We start from the raw sequence: 10,789 nt of genomic DNA, 5'->3' as shown, positions 1-10,789 counted from the left end.
GTAAAACAGACCTTTTTGTAAGGATGTGTTTTCTCTTAATTTAAATATATGCATTAGAAGGTGTGTCCTCCCCTTGCAGGGCTGTTTAATGTTAATTTCATTACCCTGCTTGAGACCTGCTAAAAAACCCAAAAGCAAATAAATATATGGAGAGAACAAAGGTCATTCTCCACAAGAGTCGTCTCGTACCAGTCTCCTCTTTGCATTCCAGGCGAAAATTTATGACCTGCAGCTAGACGCAGTGGTTTTCTGCCTCAGTAATTCAACAAGAAACTGATTTCTATTTTAAACAAACTGGCACAAAAATCTAATGCCAAATAATAACTATGAGTTTGGATCTAAAAACTGCAGGGTTGTCTACTTTTAGAAAAGCTCTTTTAAAATACGTGAAATATTTTAGAAGTAAAATAGTTTCCTAATCCTATTGTATTTCAGTAACATAAAATGCTTGCAAATTGTATGGTTAGAGACTAATTCAGAACGTGCTGTTAATGCTTAAAGGAACTATCTTAATACATTTGATTATACTTGTAGAAGACTTTTCTTAAAAGTTTCAGTGTTCACTGAACTCTTAAATCAACACCAAAGAATTCACTGATTCTGATTCTCCCTGTGCCTCTCAGAAGTGCCTCCTTAGTAATTTATGTGAGTTCAGAGAGTCAACAGTTGTTTTAGTTTGGCTCTTTATCTAAGCTTACCTAACTTAGAATCTACTCAAAACGTTCATGCTACATATAATATTTCATATGCACAAAGGTTGACTTATATTCTCCACAATCACCTGTTACAATCAGGAGCAGGTGTCACCCCCAGGCACTGATGGACACAGGGACTGAACAGAGAGTACAAAACCAGGTGTTTATTGGGAGATAAACTTGTTCTTAGTCAGACAGGCCAAGGTCAGAACCAGGGAATCCAAATCGGAATCAGGCGGCCCCTGATCTCCGGGCCAGACAGTCGGGGGATCCGAGCCTGCGGGCCCAGAGTCCAGGTCAAAACCGATATCAGGTCACAGGGTCAGACAGGCAGGGGGTCGAAGCCAGGAGGTTCTTATCCAGCAGAGAGAGTCAGGGATCGGGGACAGGAGAGGAATAGACAGACAGGTTAGATACTGGGAAGTTAGCGCAAGTTTCTAAAGCAGGCCTGAAGGTATTACGGCTGAGGGCTTCACAACAATCTGACGCCGTGCAGGGGGAGTTCCTTCCTTATATGGCAGCAGGTGGGGATCAGGAGGATGATGATCAGGGGCGAGTGGTCACTGCTCAGCAGCAGCTGTGACAGCAGGAAGTAACAGAGATGAAAGTTCATGACTAATTAAAGTTGTTAAACAGTTAAACTATTTTTAGGGGTGTTTTTTTCATTCTGGTGTTTGGTTCTTTCCTCAGCCTTAAAACCTTACAGGAGAATTTTGGTTTCAATATGCAGGATATGACTGTCTCACGAAGGTATAATTAGAAATATTTTTTAAGAAACCACAGGGTGTGAGCACAACTTCTATAAGTATTTCGGGAAAAAAAACAACAACAAACAAACCACCACATCCCACGCACAAGCACGCAACAAACTTTTTATAAGGACATATAAACCAAAGGGAAACTAAAATGCTATCCCCTCTGTTTTTCATTCACAGAAAGAAGGACCAACATACTGTATATTATCATCATTGCTGTCCCTACTGTATGTTTCCTAATATTAATATCTGCTTTGGTCATTCTGAAACAAAGAAAAAAGTAAGTCCTTACTATTGTAGTTTCGATCATGACAACGAGGTTTTCCTGGGAAGAAACTAAATTTCTATCTCTTTCACAGGAACAGATCTCCTTCAGAAATACGGGTAAATATGACCTTAGAATTCATTGGTAATGTTTTATTCACTTTCAGGAACCAGAGTGTCAAGTACATTGCTTGCTCAATACTTCATGTAATTCAGGAATAACAGTGACTTAAGGAAGATGGTGTCATTTCGTACAATTGTTGTGCAATCTCAACCTCCCACATATATATATATCTATATATAGATATATTTCTATCTATCTATCTATCTATCTATCTATCTATCTATCTATCTATCTATCTATCTATCTATCTATCTATCTATCTATCTATCTATCTATCTATCTATCTATCTATCTATCTATCTATCTATCTATCTATCTATCTATCTATCTATCTATCTATCTATCTATCTATCTATCTATCTATCTATCTATCTATCTATCTATCTATCTATCTATCTATCTATATATATATATATATATAGAGAGAGAGAGATGTTTATATATATATCTATATCTATTTAGATATATAGATATATTTTCTATTTTTTGTAAGTTTTCAAAAGGAAAACTATATTTGAATTATAGATGGATAATATATGCTTTCCAGTTAATAAGCAAATCTTTACTTTGCGAAAAAGAGAAAAATATCAAGTTGAGTGCTTAGAATACATTATTTTATAGCAGATACTGAGATTTTAAGGGCAGATTTCTTCCATTCTTAATCAATTTAGGTCATCAAACCAGTCCTATCAGACAAGGTTAACTGGAGTAAATGCTAAATGTAGATTTCAAATGATTTTATCTAAAAGTGCAAAGATGTGCTCCTCACCAAGCTGGCCGTGTTAAAATACTACGGCCGTTCTTGTTAAAGTATTACTATTGAGCGTATTACGCTTTTCACGCCCACACCTGATTACTGGCTGAGCTGTAGAATCAAGAAGTCCTTTAAATAAAACCTGACAGCAGACAGGAAGTAGGCTGAAAGGTTTTAAATAGCATTGTGCCCCCACCAAGAGATTTAAGAACGGATGATTACGCAAACCCAATAATTAGTTTGCATTAGGTTTGTATTAAATCAAGCTCCACTTTACTTTGAACCTTTGAATCTTCTTGGAAATGAGCAGTCTCCTATAACTACTTAAACATTAAATCATTCAGAAGATTACACAAACAGCTCGAGCACTGCTGGTCTGCCACGCCCAGCTGAAACCACTGTTGGCAAGAAAAGTACAAAGACTACAAAGATTCATTTCAGATTAGCCTAAAGCATCTTGATGACAACTAAGATTTTTGGGAAATTATTCAGTTGACTGAGAAGAGCAATTCAGAACGTTTTGGAAGACGTGCAACCTGCTAGCAAACGTTTCAAAAAGAGAACAGCATGCTGACATTTAAGCAAAGTGGTTGAAATGTGGTGATCTGTACCTTCTTGCCGATTTGTCATTTATAATTGATGAAAACAAGGATTCTGACTTGTAGCCAAAAATCCATTTGGGGAATATCCAGTCCATTTGTGCAGTGACGCTAAATGCAGTTTTGTCAATGTGTCATTAGATCTGGATCCTTCCTGTTGTAGAAAACCAAGTTGTTGTGGATTGCTTTGTTTTTTTTTTTTACTAAAATAATCTGAAATAGATTACTGATAAGCTACTTAGTTTACTATTGTCTTATTAAATAATTTGTAAAGGAGAAAATAAGTTTATCTTCTTCAGAAAGTTGTTCTGAATCATCTGACTTCTGTTTTGTTCCTCTTCTTACAGCAGCAAAAACAAGTGGAAGATATTTATGAAAACCATTTGGAAATTCAGCGCCGCCAAGCTTACCTTAACAAACCTTGATGTTGCTGCTGTTTACCCTGCTTTCAATAGAACGTTATTTACAAGGGACATGATGTTCTAAATTTACCCTCATGGTTGTAGTTATGAGTCTCTGACAGAGGCAATATTTGTTTTTCACAGGTTAAACAGAACAGGCTTTATTATTCCAAGCTGTTTGCTCTGTGACTTATTGCAGTCATTGCTGGCTTTCTACCAATATTTAAATTCATTGCACTTTTGGACTTTATATTACACAGCTTCTATGTTCTTCCTAGTCAAAAGAGTTTTCCTGTAAGCCATGACCACTGAGTATTTTTGGACTTAACCACAATGAACCACAATGTTCTTCAAAGGTAGTTCCCAACTTTGAATTACTCCAAGTCTGAAGCCTCCTGAAAGCGTTACCAGAAACATATATTTTAATTGCATGTTTATATTATGTAATAGACCAACACATTGAAGAGAATTACTGAGATGGAAGGGAAAAAGATAAATGTTTTTCAGTCTGATGTGCATTTAAATTAAGCTCCACTTTACTCTGAAATAGAGATTTCCCAGAGTGATTAATTTCCATAAATCAGTCAGAGGTTTTCTTAGAGCATTACAGAATAATGAACAATGGCATGCATATCACTTCACATCATCCTTTAAGTTTTGTACATATTGTGGGAGTTCAAAAATCATACAACACTGAAACGCAGCACACTGTGTGACCTTGGTGTAATAACAACTCTTCCTGCAACAACATTCCCTCCTAAAGGCCAGTCAAATATATCAGTTTGTCATTAACTGGACAGATGTTATATCCAGTCAAACCATAAGCACATTGTCGCTGTTTATTCCTCAAACAATGTGCTTATTGTTTGAGGAAGACACTGAAAAGAGGCATAGTGAAGAGTGGTGGAAGAACGTGTGGCTAAGCAATTGAGAATTGTGGAAATGCTTTGGATGCATGAATAATTAAAGACAAAATACCCAAACTGTTAATGTGCAAATCAGGTGTAGACACTGGACCAGAGGTGGGGTTAAGATTTTCATTTATAACCAAATGCAGCATTTTCTTCCCACTTCATATTTGTGCACTACTTTGTGTTGGTCTGTCACATAAATTCCCCCCAAAACACACTGAATACTGTGACCTAAAATGTTCAAAGGTGGTGAATGTGTTCACAAATCAATGTGGAGTGTAAAAGAAGGAAACAGCACAAAAATCCAGCTTATAAAAAATAGTGCAATGTGCCAAGTTCCCAAATGAGGCCTCTTAATAAAATAAAAGACAGCATAACAAAGAAACGAGTGGGCATTTCTGTTGACATACTGTGTTACTGTAGCAGATATTAAGAAAGTTCAATGGAAATTATTAAAATACAAAGTATCTGCCCTTCAAACTTTACAAGTCAGATTATTTTTAATTATTTTATTTTCCACAGGTATGAAATTGAACAAAGTAGCAGTAATAGATTATAAAGAGTTGATGAAAGTTCTGTTCAACCAACAAAGACAATGGGCTTGTTTTTTAAGTTGTTGGTTTAAATTACATTTATTAATGTCTTTATATTAAAAACGTTAATAAAAAGAAGCTGAAATAAAGCATTAATTTTGGCAAGCAGTATAAATAAAGTTAACAGGTGCAACAGAACTTACAAATAAGCATTCTTTCCTAGCATAACCTTGTGACACTCCCTATTTTTTATTTTTCTGTCAACACACTCCCCATACCACAACATCCACAGAAAAATTGTATTACTCATTTCCTCTAACCTTGGCATCAACTTTTTGATGCAACTGAGCGACTTTCATATTTAGACTGTTCACCCACTTCACACTTGGTCAGCTGTGGCTCTATCTTTACATAGATCCGTTTTCAAGGATGCTGGGTGTTAAAAACAACAAAACTGAGGCACAGATCTGTTTTTAGGTCTACTTTTAATTAAAAAAGGAAGTTAAAAGTTCCTACAACAATCACAAATTTCAGTTGTATAAAGCTACAGCTAAAGCAGAAAATAAGTCAAGCAAAAAAATATGTACATGCAAACTTGTGAAACAAAATAAAAGATGGAGCAGAATGAAAATTGTACAGCTAAAAATTATTGTTTTTGTAGCAGCTAATAAATAGAAAATAAAAAAAATATGAACAATGGAGTGATTTATTTCTTAAGAGCAACCCTTGCTGTGCTTAATAAAACAGGATTAAAAAAAGCAAAAAACAGCAAATGTTTAACATATAGGTAGACATGTTAAAACAGAAAAATGTCAGAACAAAACAGAAAGAAAGCAGAGAAAATAAATTTTAGACTCCCAATGGTGGATGGACATGAGGCTGAGCAGAAACTATGAACCTAGAATCTAATGAAGTACAGAAAAACAACACCAAGTTTTAAACACAGTAAGTGTAAATGTCTTTTCCACACATATGACACACATTTATGAAATAAGACATGGAAATCACACAATTTGGTCCCTTTTAAGTACAATCAGTTAGCTGTAATAATAATAATAATAACTTTAAGCGTGATGTTTACACTCCAAGAAAAAGCTGATCATCTTTTGACAGAAATTTCATCATTGTCACAGATTTATAAGCAGCCACCTTGTTCCAGGAAATCATTTTCTGACCTGCAAATAATTTGGGAGTTTTACATGTGGTTTTGAGGTAACAGTTTTGCTGTTTTACTTTCAGCAGTTGGTATCGGAGCATTGTTTTTAAAACTCCTTCTCCTTTATGGTTTAGCTTAGACAGAAAATTGACCTCTTGTGCTTGGGTAGAAAAATACAAATGCTTCATATACAGTAAGTTCAGCAGTTTATAATATCGAGAATGTACCAAAATAAAGCTGATTTGCCACAGAGATGGTACATTTTCCAATTGTTGCAGCATAGAAATAACTTCAGTGTGTAACTACAGACAGCCCTAATAGTTCAGTTTTCAAGATTAAATGCAGAGTTGTTATGCAAAAAGTAAGAATGACCTAAATAATTGTAAGCATAAGCAAATGTTGTACACATACACTTCTAAAGCTACATCAATGAACACCAGACTGTACAAAAATACAGATTTAGTATCAATTTAGTAAAAAAAACAAACAAAACTTGTCAAAGTTTGCTTCATTTGCAATGTTAAGGCATTGCTTCTTGCTTCCGGATGCAATTTTTTTTTTAGATATTTGTAAATTAGAAATTATGCTAAAATCCCAAATTTAAAATCTCTTCCGGAAGACAAGAAGAAAGGCAAACTTCTGTTGGACTCTTCAGAATCAAAAATATTTTCAAGCTTTGTTGACATCTTTGCTGAGTGAATTCACTCTAACTTTAACAAACTCCCATACAGCACAAAGGGTTTGCAGACTGGGAGGATTCAGTCTTGCTCTATTAATGTAAAGCACCAGTTAATTTAGTCCAAAGTGTGTCATAAACTCCACTATTCTAAAATGACATTGTACACAATGTTCTCCTCAATATCTTCAAAACATGATAAATGTAAGTCAGGATGGCCCTGTTCTGGTCATGCCCTGAACTCCTCTAATATTGTTGTGCCAGTATTAGAACAAAACAAAATCTATGATATGTATTTATACTCTTGTGTATGATTTATTGTTGTATGTTGTATTTTGAAAATGTGACAAATATATATATAAGAGAAAGAACTGTCGATTACATCTAGTTTTTCGAAAGCAACTGCATGTCTTATACAGCAACACCATTAATATAATTTGAAAAGCGCTCTATGTTAGATCTGCTGCACAGTTGTACTGGCACAATCTTGGTATCACTTTCGATTTTTTCATTGCAGGTGTAAAAGCACACACTCGTTCAGTGTATTGCTAAAGCTATGTGAGAATTTAACATCTGTTGTTTTATTTATTAGAGGACAAGTCCAAATACTTTGCACAATTCTGTGCGGAGTGTAAAGGGTGTCATGGTTTACCAGCATGCTGGTTGACCTGGAGGCCATTGCTGACATCAGCAACATTTATGAAAACCGGAACAGCTTTGGTACATTTTCACACTGCAGTGTTGTCTTTCTGCTCGTGTGCTTTAAACAGATCAGAAGTTTGACTTGGTGTCACTAAATACTATTTTTAGTTTCTGTAGTTTCAAACTTTATGAGAATAACGAGCGAGTTTGACAGTGTTAAGAGCGACACTGACTTCTTATCACAAACAGTGTTTGCAAATAAATGCAGCATCAGATAAAAAGGAGGCAAATAAGGTTTTTTTGTCACGGTTTTGGATTTCTGAGAGAGATAAGGATGAAATCTCTCTCATAAATTTTTTGTTGTACAAATATGAGTTTTAAATCCCAGTTCACTTTAAAAGCAAAATGGTGAATCGGCTTAATGTTGTGATGTTGTTTCTGCATACAAGTAGATGGCTCCATCAGAAATAAACATTATTTGTTAATTTTCTAGGTTCAACCTCTCCACTTTGGCTCTTGATCAACATTTTTTTTTTAAATCTAGTGTTTTCTAGTAGGAAGCATTTAAACAGGAAGCTTAAAAAAAACCCCAGATAAATTAGAGTCCCTCCATCAAACTGTGATTCATCTGTTAATTACTTTAAAAAAAGAAATTAACAGAACACAACAAAATATTTCTTTTGAAAATGGTCAGATGATTAAGTAAACAATAAAGGCAGACAAATTCTGACGAAACAAAACTCTGGAGAACAGATAAAAACACTTTGAAAGTCTGGGTTCTTGAAAGCTTCATTTAAACAAGGACACTTTTCCAATGACCCAACAGAATTAATAATTATGTAAACTAACACAATAACACTCGTTACCTTCAGAAATTAAATAATGCTGAATCGTTGACATTCTGGGAAGAAAAAAAACAAAATCATACAACTTAAGCATTAAACATAAAAAACATTTAAAATATGGAACTTGCACTTCCTCAGCGTAACTAACATCAACAAAGCCTGCAGGAGGTGATGTTGACTAAGTATGAAACTTCGTTTGCAGTCTCAAACTAAACTATTAATGTAACAAACACTTGGTTTTGAAGACATCCGTACAAGGGAGCATAGCTTCGTCATTGTTTGTGTTTTTCAGTCACTGAAAGAGTTGCGTCCATCTCAGCTTTCAAAAACGTAATGTCTCCGCAAAGATTTAAAAATTTAAAAAGGCTTTTCAGGTGATTGGGTGAGTGACACAAGTCTTTCACCCATTTCAACTCAAGTAAAACCCAACAACTAAAGTAATAATCTACTTGATTTTGGATTTTTATAGGTTGGACTAGTTAAAGGTTTATATTTAACATTTTAAAGTAAGTAGAGGCTTTAATTGCGCTGTTTACAACACAGCATGCATATTTACTGCATCCTATGCATAAAATGCCTCTCAAACGTTTGCCTTGTTAACATGGCAGAGTTTTTTTTTTTTTTTTTTTTTTTAACCACAGCAGTAGCTTGAACATGCTGGAGGATTTATTTTCCTCATATGGAACTGAGGATTTTTTTTTGCATAAAGTTGTAAACATTTAAAAACAAAGTTCTGGTTCAAAAATCCTTCAGTTGTCCACTTCATATTTGCTAATCGATGGTTTCCTTTTTCTGTGACTCCAGGTATGCATCTAAAAATTAACAAAATAATGACATAATGACAGGAAAATTAAGCTCTGAAATGGCGCTGGTGTGAGATGTGAGCTGATTTCCACCAAAGAAGCCTAAGTTTTGAACAGGTTTAAGCATGAGAAGGGTTATTATTATCATTGCTTTTTGTTTTCGAAAAAGAAAAATCAAAAATTTTGAGGGCACAGAAGAATTTTGAAGTTACATTTCATGCTCACTGGTGTTTCAACAAGTGTGTATGCCTCTATAATAATAATGATCATAATAATAATTAAAAAGTGTAAATTGAGTTCACTAAAGATGCAGTGTTTTGAGACATTGTTGCCGCAATATAGAGGGATCCTACTTACACCCTTTTCTTACATCATATACATTTAATGAGAAAACATTTACCTCAAAAATGTTGTTTTTGAGGTAAATGTCAGAAAATCTGACAACTGACAGATTAACATCAAAATATGTCAGATTAAAATCCAACATCTTTCCTTTGGATATTTCTCTAAGCAAAGAAATATTCCAAAATGTGGTAAAAAAAAGTGAGTAAAAGGTTATTCCACTGTATTTCTCTACAAAAAACTTAGATCAGTTCTAAAGATGAGAAATGGGGTTTCTCTCGTAAATGTATAACTGTTTTCAAATATAAAAATATCACTTGAAATGCTTAATCATTCTTATTTTGAAATGAAACATACAGTTGCACAACAGCAGTGGGAAGAAAAGTAACCAAAAAGGAAGCCAAATGCTGGTGGGGGAAATACTAAAATAAGTTTGTAGTGTTGGAAAACTAAGTCAAATTATTCACTGCAAATTCTCATGTTTTCACTAAAAATGAAGTTAATGCTAACTGCTAAAAATAAATATGTTAGTGGAAAACTATATACCTAATGCATCGCTGGTTCGCTGACTTACTTTCTACATAAACGACATCCTTCACAGTTAAAACCACATCCTTCAGTTATCAATGTTACTGTTGATTGGAGACCAACGACTGGCTGCATCCGTATTTTAAGGAGCAAGTTTGGGTTTCTCAGTCGACAGCTGCAGAATGGAGTCTTAATGCCTCAGTGTTATAGAGCGTGCTTGACGCAGAGGGGATGGACAGAAAAAGGATCATTTCGGTTTTGCCTGGGATAGGAAGTGTTAGGGAGAAAATGCATAAATAAAGTTTAATTGATCTTAAATATCGGTCTTTTTTGTTTCTTGACATTCACGGTTACTTTGACAACAATATTCTTGGCTAAGAGTCGATATCACTTCCTGCTGTTGAAGAAGCAGGAAGTGATGTGGCACAAGATATTGAATAAAACCTCAGATAGAAGCAAAGCTTTCGTGCACCCTCTGACCAAAACCTGCAAGTAAGGTGGGTGGAGTGTTTTGCTAATGGACACGACAGAGAAAGCAAGAGGAGGAACTGAGCCAGCAACCCAGCGTCCTGTAGTTTCAATCTTTGTCAAAGATCCTAAACAGACAAAACAGACAATTCACAAGTCTGGTTAGCCTAAAATCAAGTCTCCAAAGATTTATGGGAAATGAATCTTTGTTAAAACAACGCAATAAATTACACATAGATTGCAATTACATTAAAAAAGTATTTTAAAACACACACATTTACATGTAAATGTAA

At 34.7% G+C, this 10,789-nt stretch overlaps 1 protein-coding gene across 3 annotated transcripts in view; it reads right to left on the bottom strand.

Moving 5' to 3' along the window:
* Positions 1-844: 844 nt before the first annotated feature.
* LOC129361546 (nectin-1-like) overlaps positions 845-10,789 on the bottom strand; it is a 30,683-nt gene continuing 20,738 nt past the window's right edge. For 2 of the 3 annotated variants that reach the window (XM_055032457.1, XM_055032458.1), the window contains exon 8: positions 5,503-10,624. The gene's annotated coding sequence lies outside the window, so the exon portion shown is untranslated. Of the gene's footprint in view, positions 1,273-5,502; positions 10,625-10,789 lie in introns of those variants that run through there. The other variant, XM_055032456.1, reaches the window with a different exon arrangement.

This window comes from Poeciliopsis prolifica, unplaced genomic scaffold, assembly GCF_027474105.1.
Source record: "Poeciliopsis prolifica strain line A6 unplaced genomic scaffold, Auburn_PproV2 SCAFFOLD007, whole genome shotgun sequence".
NCBI lineage: Eukaryota > Metazoa > Chordata > Actinopteri > Cyprinodontiformes > Poeciliidae > Poeciliopsis > Poeciliopsis prolifica.
This window is presented reverse-complemented; position numbering and strand designations above follow the sequence as displayed.